At 34.3% G+C, this 21,409-nt stretch overlaps 1 long non-coding RNA gene across 1 annotated transcript; it reads right to left on the bottom strand.

Annotated features, from left to right (window-relative positions):
* Positions 1 to 8,389: 8,389 nt before the first annotated feature.
* Positions 8,390 to 18,851, bottom strand: LOC108303170. Its single transcript, XR_005199942.1, has 3 exons — positions 18,739 to 18,851; positions 14,068 to 14,168; positions 8,390 to 8,531 (listed from the first exon to the last, which is right to left on the bottom strand). It is a non-coding gene; the product is annotated as an uncharacterized LOC108303170 (long non-coding RNA).
* Positions 18,852 to 21,409: the final 2,558 nt, after the last annotated feature.

Here is a 21,409-nt window from a genome sequence, read left to right as displayed (position 1 = left end):
AACCCATGACGAGGCTATTCCAATAATCCAGGCTAGAGACGATGGTGGATTGGACTAGGATGGTGGCTGAAGAAATGAAGAAATGTGATTGGGTTTCAGATATATTTTAAATGAAGTGCTGACAAGATGTTTCGATGGATTTGATATGAAGTATGAAAGAAAGAGGAATCGGGAATGATCCCAATAGTTTTGATCTAAGCAACTGTAAAAATAAAATTGCCATTGGCCGAGATGAGTAAGACAGAAGGAGAAGATGATTTCAAGTGATGGAAAATGCCAGCAATTTAGATGTAGGCACATTAATTTTGAGAGATGCCCATTTTACATCCAAAGGAAGATGGTGTGGGGGTAGCACGATTTAAGATTTCAGAGTTCAGGAGAGAAGTTTAGGATGGATATACAAATCCTGAAGCCATAGGCATATATGTGGTCATATATCCCTTCGCAATGATTTACTAAGGGATTCAGTGTAGCTAGCGAAAGGATGAGGACCCATGATTAGGCTTCAGAGATGAGAAGGAAATAACAAAAGAGAGTAAAGAGAAAATGACTACAGTAATTGAAAACAAGAAGAATGTGGGTCTTAGATACCCAGAGATATATACGTTATAAAAGGAGTGTTTCACGACAATGAGAATGACCATTCAAAATTTTAATGACAAGGTCACTGGAAGCCTTGATAAGAGCAGTTTCAGGGGAAGTGGGGAATACAAGCTTGGTTACCGTAGAATAGAGAAAGAATGGAGGAAAGCTGTAGGCTACAAAAAGCACTTTCAAGTACATTTGCTATCAAAGTAAGGAGAGAAAGAGATGTTCAAAGAGAGATGTGTCAAGAAATTTTAGGGGTTTTTTAAAGATAAAAACATAAAACATGTTTGTATGATGACAGAAATAGTAGAAAGGCTAAACTTGATGATACAGGAGCAAAACAGAAGGGTTGTCACGATGTTCTGGAGCAAGTCAGAGAGGTTGGGATATAGTGCGAAGTAAAGAATTTGGCCTTTGTCAAGAGCAGAAACAATTTCTCTAGTGAAACAGGAAAACCGGAGTAGAGGCCAAGAGGCAGGCGGAGAAGGACACAGCTGTGGAACAAACAGAAATTTGCTTCTGATAGGTTTTATTTTCTTAGTAGAAAAGAAGAGGTCATCAGTTAAGATTGAGAATGGGAGGCAAGGTGTTGGGAGTTTGCCTGGAGAAGAAAAACCATGGAGAATCATCTAGGAGGGTAGGAATGGAAGTGGATTAGGGAATTATTTGCTGTAATTCACTAACGGTCCAGTTGAGTTGGGTAATCATAAAATTAAAATGTGACTATTTTTGTCTTTTTTTCCAGCCTCCTACAGTCAGCTGCTTGGGTACATCCACAGAATTTACAGAGTTGGATTCAAACCAAACTTTACATGTTCAAGTGGCTGAAAATATTGACTTCACTTTTAGTTTTCAGTTGTATCATCATGAAAAAGTGGTACATATGAAATGTTCTTGATCATCAACAGTGCTAAATTACTGCAGTTATAATCCCTAACTTTTTATGCTGTATACAGATTTGCCTATGTAGATTGATTTAAATTGATTTAAATCACAATCTAGTATGTCTTTAAACCATGGGTCAGCAAATTTTTCCTATAAAGAACTCAATAGTCCATATTTAGGCTTTGTGGGCTATATAGTCTCTGTCAGGTACTCAATAGCTATTAATACAATCTTTAGATAAAATTTGTGAAAGCATCTACAAGTGTGCCTGGCATTAACAAAGATGCTTAGAACATTTTTTTCCAACAGAATGTATGGTTGGAATTCTTGCTGCCCAAGGGGTAAGATGCAAATCAGTACGACCAGCTTTGCCTTGGAACTTGTTAGAAGTGCAGAATCACAGGCTTCACATTGTGTCTTATTAAAGTGTAGGCATTTTAAAAAGTGCCCTATGTGTTTGTATGCACATTAAAGTCTGAGAAGCTTTTGTTCAGAAAGCAAGACTAGGATTTTCCATATGTGGAATCGAATAACCTATAACAAATATCACAAAGTTAACAAAAACTAGAATAATATAAAGCAAAACAAGAGAGAAATAAGAAAAGAAGAAAAGAAGAGGGAAACCATTTCTTAATCAGATGTCCATCAAACAATAAATGGATAAATAAAATGTGGTATATCCATAAAATAGAATATTATTCACCCATAGGTGAATCTTGAAAATATTATGCCTACTGAAAGAAGCCAGTCACAAATAGCCACATATTTTATTTCCAATTATATGAAATGTCCAGAATAGCCAAATCCATAAAGACAGAAAACAGATCAGTAGTTGCCAGGAGCTACAAAAAGAGAAGAATGGGAAGTGATGGCTAATAGGTATGGGGTTTCTTTTCTGGATGATGAGCATGTTCTGGAAGGAGATAATGATAATGGTTGCACAACTCTGTAAATACACTGATGTGTACACTTTAAAATAGTGAATTTAATGGTATGTAAATTATATCTCATTTTTTAACATCCAAATAATTAAAAAACGAAGGCAATAATAAAAGAAGTGATGAAAGGTTTCCTTCCATGACAATTTTTGGTGAAGTGTTTAAAGATTTCAAGAATTTTGGGAAGAAGAGATAAGCAGAGACAGCAGTTTCTATAGAACGAATTGAAACAAATACCTATAATCAGAAGGAGTTTTTCATTAGACTTTAGGTGAGTTTGATAAGGATAAAAAACTGCAGAGAAATGGGTTTTCTCATGTACCTAAGGTTACATGCCTTGGGCTAAGTTGGCAGCAAGGTTGCTGGCAACTACTCCTGAAAGATAGAAAGGGAGAGAGAGAGAATTTGCAAGTTTGGTATATTACACTGCATGTAACTTGACTATCTTTCTTCCTGTATTAACTAACACCACAGATCTCTGCCACTAACCCCACAACACCACACCCTGTAGCCACAAACAGCCTTCAGCTTTTTCCCCTGCCTTTATAACGGTCTTATGCTCAACCACATAATCTGAATTGGAAGATTTAAGTTGTTTGTATATGCTCCAAAAGGAATCCCAACTGTTTGAGTGTTTCACATACTTGGAAGTCAGTAATCACACAGCCCGGGTGATGACTGAATGAGTCACACTGAGGAAAACACAGACTGAAGTTGAATCTGGACTACAATTTGCAGATGTGCCCTTACGCCCACTCACAATGGGAATCTCCGCTTATTTAAAGCCTCTAACTATAACTTAGTACCCATCCTCTTATACTGAAAATTTACAAAACCAGCAAGTTTTCTGATTTGAAAATAACTTTCAAATAAAGCTGAAAGTAGCAAATTCTTTACATTTTGAAAATACATATACAAAGAGAGTAGTGAGTGCATTAGTTAGTAACAACTAGCAAGCTGTGATTTTTAAGGTTTTTAAGGATAATTTTTATTTTAAAATCAATAGCATCAAGCTTATCTATTTCGGAGCAAATGTCATTTCTTCTTTTCCTGTACCCATAGTAAAATGATATTGATAGATGGAGTATAATCACTTTCACAAACAAAATTTAACTTCTTTAAAAATTCCACTTTGGATTAACTTAATAATATGGTTAACTCATTTTGTGAGAATGAACAAAGAATGGGCAATGGAGATTTAGAAATAAAATAGATTATTGGCCAGGCATGGTGGCTCATGCCTGTAATTCCAGCATTTTGGGAGGCTAAGGCAGGCACACTTGAGTCCAGGGTTCGAGACCAGCCTGGGAAACATAAGGAAACCCTGTCTCTAAAAAAAAAAAAAAATTTTTTTAATTAGCTGGGCTTGGTGGTAAGCACCTGTGGTCCTAGCTACTTGGGAGGCTAAGGTGGGGGATTGCTTGAGCCTGGGAGGTCAAGGCTGCAGTGAGCCAAAACTGTGCCACTGCACTGCACTCTAGCCTGGATGACACAACAACTCCTGATCTCTAAATACATACATACATACATAAAATATTATAATCCTTTAGGGAAATTTTGTTAAAGTCTCTTTTAGTCATAATATGTTTATTACAATTCAATACCTTTAGAAGAAAAAGTTGCACTGTACCTCTGTATAGTCTTCTCAAGGGTTGGTTCTTATGCCAGTGAAACAGTAAATGATTTGATCACCTCCAGTGAAGAAAAGAGAAAAAGTAGATATTAAAGCTTGAAATATAAATCTAATGTGGAATGCCAAATAGATTTCATCATTTGAACTAAGAACTTAACAGTAGATGTCTTGAACAAGGACTTGAAGAAGATTCTCAAGCTATATCTAGTTCCCTAATCAATTAGATATGTCTGCTATGGACTTCAGAAGTGAAGCATGGGTAGAATTTCTATATGATATCTATTGCTCTGCTTATAATTTCAATCCTGAATATATAATCCCTCTCAACCTCAGTTAGGTCACCATACTAAGCCAGGGTGAAAGTTCAGCCCTCAGTTAAAATGATTTTATGTAAAATGAGTATTTTTAAGAAAGCTAGAAATTATCAAAATGAGAATTTCTTGAGGAAAACTTAACAATCAAATGCTGGATTGAAAAAAAACGCACACATCTGAAAGGTAGGTAAGCATCCAGAGAATACCTCCAGAGTTGTTAATTTGTGTGCTCTAAGTACTCACAGTAATGCATCAGAATGCAAGTCCTTAGAAAAATAACCAGCCATGTTGTTCTTCTTTGTTCTTGTCTCCTTTCATTTGTTCCTTGACTTTAGGACTCCCAAGGTTAGTAGGGTTTTTTCTTAATGCTTTTGCTGTTTAAGTATTTCCTTATAAATTTGCCCATTTTTCTTAAGGATTTTTGTCATTTCTTCCAGCAAATCAAAGTATTTGACAAGGGATAACAATCAATCAGGACTACATTTTGAAATACATAATATATAGACATGCGTGTTTGGTTTTATGAATAGTGTTATATAGCTGCGGTCACTAAAATAACTTCAAACGTAAATTTTTTTGTTTTACTTGTGCAGCATTTGCAATTTCAGTCATTAAATGAGCTTTGCAGGTGTGCAAATACACTGTTAATCCTGGTGTTTTCTGAAAGACTGCTAGCCACATCAACCAATACTTTGGAAGACTGGCAAAATGGAGAAGCTTTTTCAGAATCCAACAATAAATTAATAAGATGAGTTGTATAACAACTGGAACTTTGTTGAGTTAAAAAATAAGACCACCTGAAATTTTATTTTTTTAAGCCATCAAGGATTAGATTTTTAAATGCAAAACCAGATATGACCATTCTTGTCTGTCCTTTCCTTTTTCTTTCATGTAAACATTATTTCCTTGATAGGGAGAGATCCCCTAACCTGTACTTCTCATTACCAAATAATAATAATAATAACAACAACAACATTCAGACTGCTTTGGTGAGTTTTGTTTTGGGATGTTTCTTTTAAGGGGCACTTGTGTGCAGTAGAGAGAAACCATCTCTGCATCTTTAAGGTGATGTGTGGCTTTTAGAAAATACCAATTAAACTATTTAGATGACATGCAGAAACTAGTAAAAAAAAAATACCTGTACCTTTTCAGTGTATTTGTAATGGTTTTTCCACACTGTGTTTAGCTGATCACACAAAGAGCTTTATAGTAACAGTTCTTTACTCTTCTACAAGAGAAAAGTAATCTGATATGTAATTCCCATTGTAGAGTCAGCCTAAGCTGTGAACTTTAAAAATGTGTCAGTAACAGAAGTCAGGCTTCATATTACTTTGTAGCAGCCAAGAATTCAGGTTAAATTTTGGACCCAAATTCTGTAAATTATGAAGAAAACAATTCACTGAGGTGGACATAGGGAGGTTGAGAATACCTTTTACATTCGGATGCCATGAAAATGACTTGAAAAATTTCAAGTTCTTAGGTATTATTGCCACCCCAGTGGTGGCCAGTCATCAATTGTTTTCAAGTGATCCCATACATTATTAGTTCTTATGAATTTGCAATCACTGACTCACTATGAATTCGGTAACCCTTTGTATAAATAATTCTTCTCAAAAGAGAGGATGAACTTAGCACTAAGAAGCATATAGGCATCTTAAACATCCTTTGAAGACCAGCCTAAGAGAATACTGTTTATTTTTTTGCTGCATGTGAAAGTTCACTCTCAGTATCAAGTTTATTTTGTCCGCTAACTTTGTTAACCTTTCCAATTTCTTCAGTATTTGGTGTCTTTTCACAAAGAGCTGTTAGGATAGAACAGTTGCATCAGGGTTAAAGGCCAGAGCCATTACCATGTTAACCTGAAGCATATATACTATTTCTTGAGCTCACAATGTGTTTTTGATTACTTTTTAAAAATAAAAAATGCCAAGAGTATTACAGCATTGTACAAGGCATCTATAAAACTTCCTATATCTAGTATATGTTACATAAATGCTTAAAATATTTCTATTTGTAAAGTCACTTAAAAGGACAGGAAAAAATGCATTTTTTTAATTAAAAGATTCAATGTTGACGGTTTCATTTTAGCTAGCATAGCTGAATTTTGTGAAGAAACCAGAAATTTGAACTTTTTCAAAAACTGATGGATTTCTACTCATCTTTTAAAATAATATTTATATGAGCATGGTTAATGACTGAAACAATATCCATTCTTATTGAAATCATACTATCATAATGAATAACTAACTGAGAGATATTTTCTTGTAAAGATTTACTGCTAATCCCTTGGTCGTAATTCATTTCACTTAAGAGACATTCAGCCTATTGCTTAGAAACAGTATTTGCAGACTTCACCAGGGTAACAGCTCTAATCCTTAAGGTAATCATCTTTCACCCTCCTCTCCAGTTCTTTCTCCTTTTAAGTCTTCACTGGTCTTTTTAGAAAAACAAAAACGAGAAGACAGCTATTATTCTCCTCCATGGGATAGTCTACTCCATTCAGGCAAGTAATATCGTCTTCTGTTTACCTTCATCTAAAACAAGTGCACAGGGTCACCCTCTTCATGCTGATATTTTCCCAAAGCAGAAAGAAAGGCTGCATCAGGAGACAGCCAGATTGCCAACTATAAGAAACTAAGAAGTAAACTCCATTTGCCTTTCTATCTTTGTATGCAATACCCAAGGGAGGGGAGAAAGAACAGATGATAAAGAGGGGAAAGAGGAGAAAGAGAAGGAGGAGAAGGAGGAAAAGAGAAAAGCTACATTTCTATGTCAGAACTCATCCTAAAACAGTATGAATATCTTCTTTTACTTTTGCTAATATTCATTAACAACATTCTGAAGCATACTATGATCAGCAATAAGGCAAGAATAATTATTACTTAATTATTTTATTTAATGCTGGCATTTTCCTTTATAATTTCAGGCCAAAGAAGTATTAGTACACAAAGTATAGAAAACACTAGTACATAAATAATGGATTGCATGCTTTCATATACCATAGCAAAGGACAGGACTGCACAAAGATTTTTCGTGTTTGTTTATGTCAAAGCAACAACTGTCAAAAAAGGGAAAGGATTTCAGAATTCTGTAGCAGGTATAAATTCTTTAGGACCCTGAAACTGTTTATTTTCTTTAATTACTTTTTAGTTATCTACCCACATTTATCATTGGCTTTGGCTGGAAAAATAGAAGTCATCCATAGCCCTGAACGATAATAGACAATTGGCTAAAATTATAATGCATGCAATTTGGTAATGAATGCTAGGTTTTTGTCAAACAACTAGACAGGTCTCTATCATCAAAAGACCTTCTAGATAATAAAAAGGTAAAATTTTTATCCTGAATCTCAAGTTTGTGCTAGGTTTTAGAAGTTATTTAAATTTCTACTTTTCAAAAAATTACTTTAGTCCATGTAAATTTAGAAAAATCACTATTCTACTACCAGAAAACTTATTTGCAAACCACTTCCATGTGAGGCAATAAGAATTAATTGACATTTTAGACTTAGCTTTTCCTTCCAAGTATTTGCTTTCTCCTATAATGTTTTTATTTGAATATGCCCATGATTCTAAGCTAGAAATGATCAAATCTCTGACCTCCTCTGCCATTCAGTCTCCAAGTTCTCTAAACCCCACCTCCTACTCTCTCCACTGTCCGTGGATCTCCCCTGTCATTGACTTAGTTTAGATGCTCATAGAATGCCTGGCTCACCTACCTGGTGGGCAAGAAAACCATATTCTTCAAGTGTCAGTATAGCAAATACAGGTAAAATACGAGAAAAGCTTAGGTTCAATGAATGTATATAGAAATTTGAAATCTGAAGCTCTGGAAAGCAGTTATATAAATTATGTGTTATTTTAATTTCAACATTTGTGTATGCTTTGTATATTATTTTAAATTGTATAAAAGGTGCCCCCAGAATCTTCTCAATGTTTAGGACTTCTAAAATTTATTTTAAAAGCCTTTATCTGTCATTATTATCAGTGACATTTTTCAAAAAATGCACCAATTGTGTCACTTACTTAACGATCTTGATGGGTCCTTAACACCAGAGGGAAGGTTCACATGCCTTAGCTTCACAAATGAGACCCTCAAAGGAATAGCCAGAACTTGTCTTTTCAGTCTTCACACATTCATCCTTTATCCTTTAATCACATTGAACTGTAAGTTCTGCAGACACATAGATTTTCTTTAATATCTCTCTTGAATTTTCCAATAGGATCTTATACATTGGTCTTTCTAAAAGCACAGTGGCTCATGCCTATAATCCCAGCACTTTGGGAGGCTGAGGTGGGCATATCACCTGAGGTCAGGAACTCAGGACCAGCCTGTCCAACATGGTGAAACCCTGTCTCTACTAAAAAATACAAAAATTAGCTGGGTATGGTGGCATATGCCTGTAATCACATATACTCAGGAGGCTGAGGCAGGAGAATTGCTTGAACCCTAGAGGCGGAGGTTGCAGTGAGCCAAGATCACACCACTGCACTCTGGCCTGGGTGACAGAGCCAGACTCCATCTTAAAAAAAAAAAAAGAAGAAGAAATAAAAAGGATAATAAAAACTAATGACAGGCATATAGTCTTAAGACTTCATTAAATTTAGATTATTTTGCTTTGGACCAGCACCGACACTTCTTTTGCCTATTCTTTGACATTTTATTCATTCAGGTTCCAAACAATCCAGTCTTTAATATACTCTACAGATGACATGTCAACTGGCAACATCCTTCCTCGGATATTTTGTTTTTATAAAGGCAGGATGTGGCTTCTTCAATCTGACCTTTGGGCACTCATTATTATGAAAATACTAAGTGAATTATAAAAATCTATTTATTGACTCACATGTTGGTTCACCATATAAAATCAGCAAAAAATGTCGCCACAACTTCTACATACCACACCCCAAAAGGAGAAACTTCATGCACTACCATACTATTAAGTAGTCTCAGAAATCCCAAGCCACTGTTTTAAGGCTGAGTTCCACAGTGAGGTCCTGTGAACAAAACCTCAGGTTCCCACATAGGGTGGCTCTCTCTGGAAGGAAAGGGAGCTTTCGCTTCCTCAAGCTGCAGATAGCCTCATGCACAAACCTTAGGAACAGGGCCAGACCAAGATCCGTGGGTACTCAGGACAAACTAATAATTTGCCATCCCTTTAAACCTATACTTTTCAAAGTCTAGCTAGATCACTATGTATTTAGAAAAGAGGTTGGAAACTCACGAAGAAAAAGAGAAAAAACAAAAGAAGCATTCACACAGCTTCTCCTCTTGTCATGAAAAATCAACATGAAAACAGCAAAAACTCTTGGCTCGCCATGGTCACTTTTATGTGTCAGTTGGACTGGGTCATGGGGCACTCAGATCTTTGGTCAAACATTTGGTTGTTTCTGTGAGGGCATTTTTGGATAAAATTAACTACTAAAGCAGTTATCCTTCCTAATGTGAATGAGCTTCATCCAATCAGTTGAAGGATTGAATAGAACAAAAAGCTGGAACTTCTCTGAGTAAGAAAGATTTCCTCCTGCCCAATGACCTTCAAACTGGGACATGAGCTTTTTATTTTCCTGCCTTTGGAATTGAGCTAAAACATCAATTCTTCCAGGGTTCCAAGAATGCCAACCTTCAGGGTAGAGCTACACCATCAGTTCTCTTGAAAATGACTAACTCAGGAAAAAACAAAACAAAATGCAACATATATTGAAAGATGTCAAGGATGTTTATTTCCAAAAAGTAAGATGTTTCCATATTAAAAGATCTATTAATATAATTCAACATACAAGTAGATCTAAAGAGAAAAATCACACAATTATAAAAATGCTAAAAAAAGATTTGGTAAAACAAATAATCTTTAATAATTTCCTGTAAGTTTGCAAGTGTGTGTCTATACATGTGCATATGTATACACATACACATAAACACCCCTGTATTTCAGGCTTAACACAGAAATACCAAGAAGATCCTCAGTAAAGTAAAAATTAAGACAAAGATGCCTACTAGCTCACAATCATTTAACACTATATAAGAAATATCAGCATTAGAGTTCAACTAGGAAAATAATTAGAAGCACAAAAATTAGATATACAAGATCAAATATAGAATTAGTTACACTGGTATGCTTGCATACATTGAATATTTAAGAGATTGAAGTTCTAGGGAATTCAGTAAATTGGCAAGGACAATCTGAAATCTACATCTTTCATAAAGACACACAACAGTTTAGAAGATAAAATGGAAAAAATTCCTTTTTCACAACAATGAGTAACTGAAACAATAAAAATGTTTTAAAACTTGTCTAGTGATAAGCTTACAAGAAATGTACAATATCTATAGAAGGCAAACTTTAAAATACTACTAAATTATGTAAGGGAGGCTGGAAAAAATAAAATTTTATAAAAGGAAAACCAAAAAAATTTAAAGTAACCAATACATTTAACGCTACTTCTATGAAATATTAGGAAGATGTTTCTGCTTCCTACTAGACAAACGGCTTTTGGCATATGTATGGAAAAATAAAAACAAAGGATTAAAATAAAATGAATGCTGGGAGACCCTAGTACTACCACATTTTAAAACATATTCAAAAGCAATAATAGTTAGATGAGTGAGATAATAATACAGGAAGAAATAAACAGATAATATGAAAAGAACAGAATATCCAGGAATTAGCCCAAATACATTTAGGAAATTGTACCCCAAAGGTTGCAATTTAATCACCAAAGGAAAAAAATGGATTATTTAAGAAATTGTGTTGAGAAAGATAAATAGCCATTTAGGATAAAATATTTTTGGTTACATACCTCATATCTTATACAAATGTAAATTTCAAATGGATCAAAGAGTTGAATGTGGTAAATTAAGCTGTATAAATACTAAAAGAAATAATGTTACCATGTTTTATAATCTCTGATAACTAAAGATTGCTTTTGACCCTCCAAAAACTACATAAGACACTGATAACATTATTAGATTTTAGGAAGGTGTGTTGGTTTTATTGATGTGTCAACTTGGCTAGGCTATGTAAGGTCTCCAGTTGTTCAATCAAGCACTCAACTAGATGTTACAGGAAAGGTATTTTTCGGATGTAAATAAAACTCCTAATCAGTTAATCTTAAGTAAGAGAGATTATCCTGGATATTCTGCATGGGCCTGACTGAATTCACTGGAAGGCAAAAATGCAGAGAGATTTTCTGAGAAAAGGAGATCTCCTGCCTGTGGACAACAACCTCTACCTGTGACTATGGAGTTCCCTCTGGCTTGGGATCTTCCTTTCCTGACTACCTTGCTGTACAGTCTAATAGCTCCAGCCTGCGCTTGTGGGTTTAAGACTGCCCATAATCTCACTCTTCCTGAATGGCTGCCCTGCAGATTTTGGACTTACTTAGCCAGACCCCACAATCATGTAAGCCGATAGATAGATAGATAGATAGATAGATAGATAGATAGATAGATAGATAGACAGACAGACAGATAGGCAGGCAGGCAGGCATGTAAATATATATTCCTAACTCCTACTGCTTGTTTGTCGAACCATGGTTGATACAGGAGGGTAACTATGTGTTCAGGATAAGAGATCTGGGAGATAAACTTTCTGCTGTAGATACTCTTATATTTTTAAAATTGGAAAAATGTGAATATATTCCAAATCAACAAATAAACCAAATACATTTAGACGATATGCCCTAAACACAAAGTATTGAAAGCTCTGTGTTAATTAATAGAAATGTGTTCTAACCTCTTAAAAGGACGTAGAAACTTGCTATTTTCTACCAAAATTAAATTCAGTATTTTCTCAAACCCCTAATATTTGCCATTTGCCTACACATGGCTCTACTTCTAATTCTATCTCAAGCACCTGTATTTTAAAAAAATGTATATTGAAAACTTAGTATGCATGTTGACACATAAAAAAGAGCATTGGCTTATCCCAAGGCTTCAAACTGACCCCCTAGCATGAATTGGCCTTCATTTATCTACTTGTCTTGCTCTCCCCAAGGCCCTGCCTCTGCCAACAGCAGTATGGAATGGTAGAGAGCCCGGCCCCGAGAGCGGAGACATCAAGGGTTCAGTCTAACCATAACATTTATTAATTCTGTTATATATAGTCTCTAACCAAACTGCTCTAAATTCAGAATAATCTGTGTAATGGTAATAGAAACAGCTGCTCTGTCCATACCACATAACATAATAAACCTGGAAGCATTTGCACTGTGCAGTGTTAGGTAAATGCAAGTGAATGTTATCATTGTTAGTTATTTCAGATTTGAGTCTACTCACACTTGGACTGATGTAACTACAAATCAAGAATGAAAAGAAAAGGAAGGGGTAAGTTACTTGCTAAGTATTTGCTCTGCGTAGTCTGCTTTCTTAACCTCATTAAATATAGCAACTCTTGAAGGTAGGTTAACTCTGCCAGAGATCCAGAACAGATAAGGAGGGAAACTAAATTTTTTTTCTTTTTTGAGGGGGATGGAGTCTCACTCTGTCACCAGGCTGGAATGCAGTGGCATGATCTTGGCTCACTGCAACCTCCGACTCCCTAGTTCAAGTGAGTCTCCTGCCTCAGCCTCCCAAGTAGCTGGGTCTACAGGTGCTCATGACCACGCCCAGTTAATTTTTGTATTTTTAGTAGAGACGGGGTTTTATCACGTTGGCCAGGATAGTCTTGATCTCCTGACCTCGTGATCTGCTCACCTCGGCCTCCCAAAGTGCTGGGATTTCAGGTGTGAGCCACTGCACCCTGCCGGGAAGTTAAATTTTAAAGAAAAAACTGCCTGGCATGGAAGTTGGTACTACAATGGAATGGCCATACAAATAACTTTCCTTGTTTATTTATATATCGCAAACATAAATATATATGTAAAATAGCCCAAATCCTTAAGCCCAAAGAACCATCAGATTAAAGTTAGTTAAAACAATGTTCTACATTAGACAAATTAGACTAGAAGGCTGAGATTGCATTAAAATGTCCATTTACCTGGTTGAAGAGAAACACCGAACACTTTGTTCAAAACGATTTTGTTCACAGCCTTATAAATTTTCTCAGCAATAAAATTACTTTAGAAAAAACACTTTCAAAAATCTCTCGGATGAACTATAGATTTATTCTAATAGGGCATAAATTGAATTATATAAAGAAGGTTTTTTTCTGAATGTGGGATAACATAAATACATGGTTTTTGCAGATTAAGATTTTGTTAATTTTCTCAGAATATCCTTATTGTAAAACTAAATATTTATTTTTAGACTACTTTATTTTTGAGGCTGTGTATTAATATACTATAATTATAATTTGATTTATATTTTAGATTCATAAGCTTAGTCATTTGAGTACTATATGCCATATTTCTATTATTTTATAATTTTTATAATAATCAGTTGTACTATTTTTCTTAATGAGGTAATAGGCAGAGAGGTCATGAATAACTAAAACTTTATTACATATTTGAAATTTTCTAAGAGTAGATCTTAAGTGTTCTCAAACAGTGGTAACTATGTGAGGTGATGGATGTTCTAATTAAAGTGATGGTAATCATTTCACAGTGTATACATATAACCAATTATGGCACTGTACACATGAAATACATATATGATTTTGATAATTATACCTCAATAATGCTAAAACAATAAACTTTATCTAAAACAGAAACACTTTATTACATACAAATTATACCTTAATAAAGTTGATTTTAAGAAAAACTGAACCTACCTCTTGGGACATGTCCAGAACTGTACAATGTGGTTAGAAAGATCAGTCTTCCTCATACCTTCAAGCTGTGAGACTGGCGTGCTTCTTTTTAATCATTTGTCCTACAAATAGAAGACAGAAGAGACTTGTTCAAGAAAATTTTTATTTGCAATCACTTCTCTGCTCAAATCCTTCTAACTATTCCCAATTAGTTTAAAAACAAGTTGATACTTTGAATTGGAAAGCTAACAGTTAATTACTCCATTACTTGATTACTACAATTTGACATAGTACTTATTTTCCAAACATATCATTCAGAATTCTGTCTCCTAATTACAAACTGTCTTCCTTGCTTCCTATCAATCCTTCAGAAATGTGTTTCAAGTTCAACTCCTTTCTAAAGCTAGTCCAGCTAAAGGCAAGTGCCCTGCTTCTCCATGTTCACACACTCACTCATGTGCACACACAAATGCCTATGGCTGATCATGTACATAAATATATCTGTTTTTTGGTTGATGGTGACTGTGTTGCATGTAAGTTATTATGCTTCAAGCATCTTTTGTAAATGCATGTAAAATATTGTAAAATGGGAGGCCTTTGTAAATTTTACTTGCCATCCTTTTTACTTTTTTCTGATTATAAGCACCTTGAGGGCAGTGTTGCCATTTCCATTTATGACCTGGCTGGTTATAGCTCTTCTAATATGGCAGGTGTTTAATAAATTGCATTGCATAAGGATCTGTGGTGGACTGATTAACTTCTTGACAAGTGGAATTTATTTAATATTCCCCTTGAGTTCACAAATGGTTTATGCACTTCACAAAGCACCATTACTTAAAATCATTCTGGCCTTGCCTGAATCTGACCAACAACCTCTAAATAAAACACTAAGGGTTCTAAAATGAAGACTGTCTTTTAGCCACATGGAGTGTTTTCATTTTTATTACCCTATTGTTACACACGTATCAGACTGGAATATGGTTTACATACTAGAACCTTCCAACCTCCAACTCAGCAGTCTTGCACTGGTCTTTCCATGCTCTGTTTTCTTTGTGAATCACGGATTAGTAGTGTAGCCTTTCTGACCTGCCATAAAACTCACACATTCCCTTAAACATATGCTACTCTACAATGAATTTCATTGAAGGAAAAAATACCTGTGAATTCTACCTGACTGATTTTTTTCAGCTTTGGGGTACTGTGGTTAGATCAAATAATGCAAGTTATGCCAGGGAGAGCCAGGAACTTCGGGCCTCCATAAATTCTGATCCTGTAAATCTAATGACAGAATTAGAAAGAACATTTTTTCTTTGTCAAGGTTCAAACTTCTTTTTGTTTAAACATCAGCTATTTCTAATCAACTTGCTGTTGTTTCTCAGACAAAGCAGAATCAGAAGTCATATTCCAAGGAAGGATGTGGCACATGATAAATTACTGGAAATAAAGCTTACTACTGGAAAATACGCTTTAATAGTTCTCACTTGGATATCACACTTTTGTTTTCTCTCTTTCTCTCTCTCTAGCACTGGACTTTGGAAAACACACATATCCATACCCACATCAACATAAAATGACGCCTAATTTTGTATGTATTAATACTTATTTACATTAGTAAGTTGAAGAAGTTTTAAGTCACATTTAAATATCTTTATCATTTCCAAAGCTTTTTAAGGAAAGGGATCTTATTTATCTATCACTAGAAAATACTGCTATGAAATTCCCCTCTGCCATCTACACATAGAGAAGAGATATATACACACCAATACACAAATATTAATTTTGTTTGCCCTTTTCTACGCAGAAACTCTGGAAGAATAAATTCTTAATTTGTAACAAAATATTTTATGTACACTTCGGCTCATTCATTTTTAGGGAAGCATCTCTATCAGTTATATTAATTTGTTCTCATTATGAATACATACAAAGCACTTTTAATCTTCTTTTTGAAAGTAGACAGTGGGGGAAGTTATTTTATCCCATCATGAATTACGGTTTTAAATTTACGTAGTTTTTAAAAATATTTTTTAAATTAATATACTTTGGAGTTTTCTGAGGAATTTTACATTCCCAGAAAAACTTGGTAGAACATACAGTTTCCATACATTATCATCCAACCCTCCCCACTTATAATTTCCTGTATTATTAACAATTTGCTTTAGTGTGTAGTACATTTTTAATATTCTTTTAATATATGTTTTTGGTAGGATTTACATTAATAATATTCAATCTATGCTTAATAGTAGCTGAAAGTACATCCTTAAATGGACATTTTACCCTTACGTTAAAGATACACAATAAAGATCTATATAAAGTTATAACTGTATATTTTTATGAGATATAAATAGTACATAATCCATCCCATTATTATGATACTTTATAAAATTTTAAGCCTACCTTGATGCTTTTTTGAAATAAACACACACACACACATACACACACACACACACACACCTGCTTGTTTATTTTCTGAGTCCTGCATGGGCACTTTACTTCAAAACGTGCTAATTGCTCTGACTTTGGCCCAGGCTCTTTGCTGGGCTGCACACCTCTGCCTGCTACATCTGTGTTTACATAACTTGTGGGATCACTCAGAGCCCTGCTGCTGGTCCCTTTAGCTTCTTTCAGGACCAGGCTTCACTGAGTCTAACCAAAGTCAAAGTCACCAAGATCAGTTACTCCTGAGAGCTTGCTTTGGTCAGAATTTGCCTTTCATTAACAGTTTGATGCAAAATCATAAACAACATATTCCCTCAACTGAGGACATATGGTTTGTAAGAGTGTGAATTTAAAAAGTAGATAAATTACTTTGGAAGACCTTTACTATTAATTTCTGTCAGGAGACAGTAAAATAGTAAAGGGCATCTAACATTGTTCCAAAAACAACACTTCCTGCAACAGGGTAGAACTCTCTGCAGCGTCATATTGAAATTAACCTTGCTCTCTGTTGGTTGCTGAGCGCTATTCAAAGTTTTTCAGCTGAAGTTAAACAGAAGTATTATTCTTACATAAGCGTATAAAACCAAATTCATATATTTTATATATAATTAATGTCTGAAACACAGGTCAAATAATGTCAGCAACAAGATATAAGAGGGAAGAAAGACAAATATGTAAATATTAGACGTCAGACTCACAAATATAATGAAATAAAAAGTAGTTGGAAACCTATGCCTATTCTAATACAATGAATATATTATTTGTTGTACTCTGGTATGATTTTTAGGTAAAGCAAAACTAATTTGTCAGTTTGAATGCCTGAGAAAGAATTCAAAATAATTGTTTTAAAGTAGTTTATTAAGCTACAAGAAAACACTGTTATATACCTTAAAAACATAAAAACAAATACACAAACAAAATGAAAAATTCAACATAGAGATGGGGGAAAAAACAACAAACAGAAATACTGAAAATGAAGAACACAAACGAATAAAATGAAAAAGGCAATGGAGAGTGTCAACAGTAGGCTTGATCAAATGAAAGAATCTGTGAACTCAAGAGAGACATTTGAAAATATCTAGTCAGAAGAGAAAATGAGCAGTGAAAAAGGGATGTAAAATGCCTGTGGGATACACGGGACACAAGAAGGAGAGCTAACTTTTACACTGCAGGAATTTCAGAAGAAAAGATAAAAGGGTATAAGTTTATTGAAAGAAATAATAGTTGAAAACTCCCTAAATCTACTGAAAGATACAGACATCTAGGTACATGAAGATCAAAGCTCTCTAATCAGGTCTAGCCCAAAGAAGACTTCACCAAGGCATTTTATAACCAAACTGGCAAAAATTCAATGACAAAGAAAATCTTAAATGCGCAAGAGAAAAGTGGTTTATCACAAAAAATGGAAACACCATATTGGCTACCAGATTTCTCAGCAGAAACTTTGCAGGCCAGGAGGTGTTATAATATTTTTGAAGTACTGAAAGAAAAAAATACTGCCAAGCAAAAATACTTTGCCTGGTATAGCTGTTCAGTAATGGAGACAGCAAGACTTTCTCAGACAAGAAAAGCTGAGAGAGTTCATTATTACTAGATTTGCCTTACAAGAAATGCTGAGTGGATTACTTCAAGCTGAAAAAATAGATGCTTATTAGTAAAATAAATTAATATGAAAGTATAAAACTTACTGGTAAAAGTAAAGAGTCAAATTCAGAATATGTAATACTGTACTGGTGGTCTGTGTATCACTTATAAGTCTAGTATAAAGCTTAAAAGACAAAAGTATTAGAACTATGGCTACAATAATTTGTTAATCAATACACGATATAAAACTATGTAAATTGTGTCACCGGAAACATAAAAAGGGTGAAAGAGAGTAAGTGTGCAGAGTTTTTATATATAATCAAAATTAAGATATTAGCTTAAGATAGATTGTTAAAATTATAAGGTGTTATATGTAAGCCTCACAGTAATCACAAGCAAAAAGCTACAGCAGATAAACCAAAGATAAAGAAATCAAACCATACCATTAAAGAAAATTATCAAATCACAAAAGCAGAAAATAAGAGAAGGAGAAAGGAAGAAAGACAAAACAACAAGAAAATAATTAACAAAATGACAATAGTAAGTATTTACCTAAAAATAATTACCTTAAATGTAAATGGATGAAATTATCCAGTTAATAAAACAGAGTGGCTGAATGGGTTAAAGAAAAAAATATGTAAGACCCAACTATATGCTGCTTATCAGACTTACTTCAGCTTTAAGGATACACATAGACTGAAGGATGAAAAATGATGTTCCATGCATGTGGAAACCAAAAGAAAGCAGGGGTAGCTATACTTACATCAGACAAAGAAGAGCGCGAGTCAACAGTGTAAAAAGAGAAAAAGAAGGTAATTATATAATGGCAAAGAGGTCAATTCATCACAGATACAAAAATTATATATATTTATGAACCTAATAGCAGAGCAGCCAAATATGTAAAGTTAATACTAACAGATGAAAATGGAGAGATAAACAGCAATACAGTAACAGTAAGGGGCTTCAATACCCTACTTTGATCAATGGATAGATTATCCAGATAGAAAATCAATGAGGAGACATTGGACCTGAACTATCTCTAAAAATATATACAGAACCTTCCATTCCACAACAGCAGAATACATTATTCTCAAGCATAAAACAGAATATCATCTACAATGGATTCTATATTAGGCCACAAAACAAGTCTTAATAAATGTAAGCAGACTGAAAGTATATATTTTTTCCAACTATGATAGCATAAAAATAGAAATCAATGACAGGAGAAAAATTGGAAAATTCACAAGTATGTGGAAATTAAACATGTTCTTTTATCCAAAGATAACAGCCTTTCTTCCAAAGATAATAGTATTTGGAAAAAAGTTATCTTAATTGATGTGAAGTGATATCTCATGGTGGTTTTGATTTGCATTTCTCTGATGATAAATGATGCTGATTATCTTTTTATATACCTATTGGCCATTTGTATGTATGTCCTCCTTGGAAAACTACCTATTCAGGTTCTTTGCCCATTTTTTTAGGTAAAAGTTATCACTTTATATTTACTTTGCACAATTGTGGAACCAACCCAAATGCCCATCAATCAACGAGTGGATAAAGAAACTGTGTGTGTGTGTGTGTGTGTGTGTGTGTGTGTATGAGATGGAATATTAGCCATTAAAAGGAACAAATTAATGGCATTTGCAGCAACTTGAATGAGATTGGAGACTATTATTCTAAGTGAAGTAACTCAGGAATGGAAAACCCAACACTGTATGTTCTCACTGACATGTGGGAGCTAAGCTATGAGGACACAAAGGCATAAGAATGATACAGCAGACTTTGGGGACTTGGAAGGAAGGGTGGGAGGGGGCAAGGGATAAAAGACTACAAATAGGGTGCAGTGTATACTTCTTGAGTGATGGGTGCAGCAAAATCTCACAAAGCACCACTAAAGAACTTACTCATGTAACCAAATACCACCTGTATCCCAATAACCTATGGCAAAATAAAAAAAATTTTAAAGGCTATTATCAAAAGTTCATGGTAGCATTATTCACTATAACCAAGATATGGAAACAATCTATCTATTGATGGATAAATGAGTGGATATATCATGGGTGTGTTTATGTGTGTGTACACAATGGAATATTAATAAGTCTTTAAAAAAAAAAAAGAAGGTCCTCTCATTTCAGACAGTATGAGTGAACCTGGAAGACATTATACTTAGTGAAATAAGCCAGACACAGAAAGACAGATGCTACATAATCTCACTTATGGGTAGACTCTAAAGAAGTTGAACTCAGAGAGAGGAGAATGATAGTTACCAGAGGTTGGAGGTTGAGGAAATGGGGAGACTTTGGTCAAAGGTTAAAAATTTCGATTAGGCAGGATGACTGAATTTTGGAGACCTAATGTTCAGCATGGTGACAATAGATTTTTAAAATATACTATATGCTTGAAATTCAGAGAAACTAAGAGAGCATATCTTACGTAGATAGGCATGTTCATTAGCTTGACTGTGGGAATTACTGAACAATGTGTATATACATTAAAACACCATGTTACACTACTTTAAAAGAAAGAACTATTTTTTTCCAGTGTGGTATTCTTTTAGGTAAAGCACAAGCAGATTTGTCCACAAATTTAGAAGCAACACTTTACATTTAAAGAGCTAAGTAAAGCATATACAAATTAATAACATGCATTTCCAATAAGAAAGGAAAGAATTACAATTAAGAACTTTTAACTTCGTTCTAAATATATCAAGTCATCGACTTTGTGGATTGATGTGTTTATTTTAAATTTTTAATCCTTTGAAAGTCTTTATACTAATCAGTGCTGTTTAAAACTGATTTGCTAGTATTATACTAATATAGGTTGATAAATTCATTCCCTACCTATCATGAAGTAGCATTAAGATGAAACATATTTTGTTAACTGTTTTTTTTGTTTGAGGCAGTTATGAATGTTCTATATCACTGCAGGTAATTCCATATCTATTAATAACCTATGGCAAAAGAAAAAAAATTTAAAGTTCATGGCAGCATTATTCACTATAACCAAGGTATGGAAACAATTTATCTATTGATATATAAATGGATGGATATATCGTGTGTGTGTGTGCGCGTGCGTGTGTGTATTTTCTCTTTAAAATATTGCTCAAAGCTCACCTACACAGAATATGTGAGGTTTAAAGAAATATAATATTGATAATCTTAAAAGGAATCTGCTTTATGTTCATTTTAGCAAATATTTTCATTGAAAGTCCATGTTACATGGTAGAAATAGCCTATATTATGTCTTTGCAGTAGACTTGAATTCTGGTGAATGTTAGTGATACTCCACTGGCTTTTGACAATGTTAGTAGCTCAGAACACAGATTTTAGGGGTATCAGCCCAC

This window comes from Cebus imitator, unplaced genomic scaffold (assembly GCF_001604975.1).
Source record: "Cebus imitator isolate Cc_AM_T3 unplaced genomic scaffold, Cebus_imitator-1.0 Scaffold45, whole genome shotgun sequence".
NCBI classification, from domain to species: Eukaryota; Metazoa; Chordata; class Mammalia; order Primates; family Cebidae; genus Cebus; species Cebus imitator.
This window is presented reverse-complemented; position numbering and strand designations above follow the sequence as displayed.